The sequence below is a fragment of the Solanum tuberosum genome, unplaced genomic scaffold (genome assembly GCF_000226075.1).
Source record: "Solanum tuberosum cultivar DM 1-3 516 R44 unplaced genomic scaffold, SolTub_3.0 scf00356, whole genome shotgun sequence".
Taxonomy (NCBI): domain Eukaryota; kingdom Viridiplantae; phylum Streptophyta; class Magnoliopsida; order Solanales; family Solanaceae; genus Solanum; species Solanum tuberosum.
Window position 1 is genome coordinate 630,015 of NW_006239279.1, and position 1,743 is coordinate 631,757.

The window sequence follows — 1,743 nt, forward strand, 5'->3', positions numbered from 1 at the left end:
CGACCTCCCCCCACCCCCTACCAGCCCCCACCCCCAAAAAAAATTAAGTTTGTTTTTAAAAAATATTTTCAATTTCAAAAATTATTTTCTACTCTAGTAAAAATAAAAGATATTTCTCAAAAATATTTTTAATTCATAAATCAAACACTAAAAATCTTTTTCGGAAAATATTTTCTACTCACCAACCAAACATGAGAAAATAAGTCAAAAATCAACTTGTTTTCCAGGAAAACATTTTCTAGGAAAACATTTTCCTTCATACCAAACACACCCCAAAGCTCCACAAAAAAGAAACCTCCCTTCAACTAATAAGAACTCTATTCTTTGACAAACTTTATGCACTCTATATTTTATTGTGTCCCTAAAACCAAATGAAGACTACCACTATTTATAGTTGAGGATGTCTTTCTAGTAATGAATAGGAAAATAATGATGTAGTAAATAATGAAGATAATAGCCTTACGAGTTACATAGGTTACAAGATATAATGGAGAAATTAAGAGTACTGACAATCAAGTGGACACCAATGCCATCAACGGCATTTTGCATTTGTTGCATAACTGAAATGGATATGGCATGGAGTAATGCAGTACTGCATATGTCAGTTAAATACCACTAACGGGCAGCCAAACTAATTACCCATTCCTTCCAATGGTTTACAACATATTTCAGTAAGACAGAATAAGCCTAGGACTTTATGAGAAATTTAACAATAAATTAATATTAAAAATGCTCAAAAGACCAACAGACCTTTTTGCGGAGTTCAGCAGGAAGAAGCTTTCTCGTCGATTGCTTTTTGATAAAAGTGCCAATGATGACCACGAAAGGCTTATCTTAACAAAGCTAAAGCAACAGTGTGGTGGACAGTTTACATCAAAGATGGAGGGAATGCTGATAGACTTGACTTTGGCTAAGGAAAATCAGAATAATTTTCAAGAATATCTCAGCAACAACTCGAGTCCTGGAATTGATTTAACTGTCACAGTTCTTACAAGTGGGTCCTGGCCTAGTTATAAATCTTGTGATTTGAGTCTCCCTGTCGAAATGGCTAAGTGTGTACAAGTCTTCAACGAATTCTATCAGACAAAAACGAAACACAGGAAATTGACATGGATTTATTCATTGGGTACATGTAACGTCAATGGGAAGTTTGATTCAAAAACCATTGAACTGATTCTGGGAACTTATCAGGCTGCTGTTCTGTTATTGTTTAATTCTTCAGATAGATTGAGTTACTCATGTTGGAAAACATATATGCACAGCGTAGGCATATCAGGATCATACTGTTTACATGAATAATAGATAATCAATATCGTTTATGCTAGAACACATATAATATGCTAGAACACACGAACGTACTGAAATTTAATTTAAGAATTACTTCTTGAAGCGTGAGCAGATACCTTCAAGTGAATCCACAAGATAGACAATAGTTATGATCTTTTACAGTGATCTCAAGTTCACATCCGAACTCTCTCAATACTTGGGTGGGCAAGTATGAATAGAAAACTAATCAATCTTTTTCTAGGTTAGGAGAATTTCTATTTATAGAGATTTCTTCCCCAATCCAAAAAGGAGAAGAAAACTCAGCTTTCTTGAAAAACTAGAAAACACAAGCCTAATCCTTTTTCCCTTAAGAAATAGGATTCTGAGTTCTAGTTAAATATGAGCACTGGAGGGATCACATAATTAATTACTAAGGCTTCCTATTATGGAAATAATTCCAAATAATTAATTTGAATT

The 1,743-nt window shown here is 33.8% G+C and overlaps 1 pseudogene; it reads left to right on the forward strand.

Moving 5' to 3' along the window:
• Window positions 1-1,299, forward strand: part of LOC102592744 (cullin-1-like) — a 3,776-nt pseudogene extending 2,477 nt beyond the window's left edge.
• The last annotated feature ends 444 nt before the right edge of the window (window positions 1,300-1,743 follow it).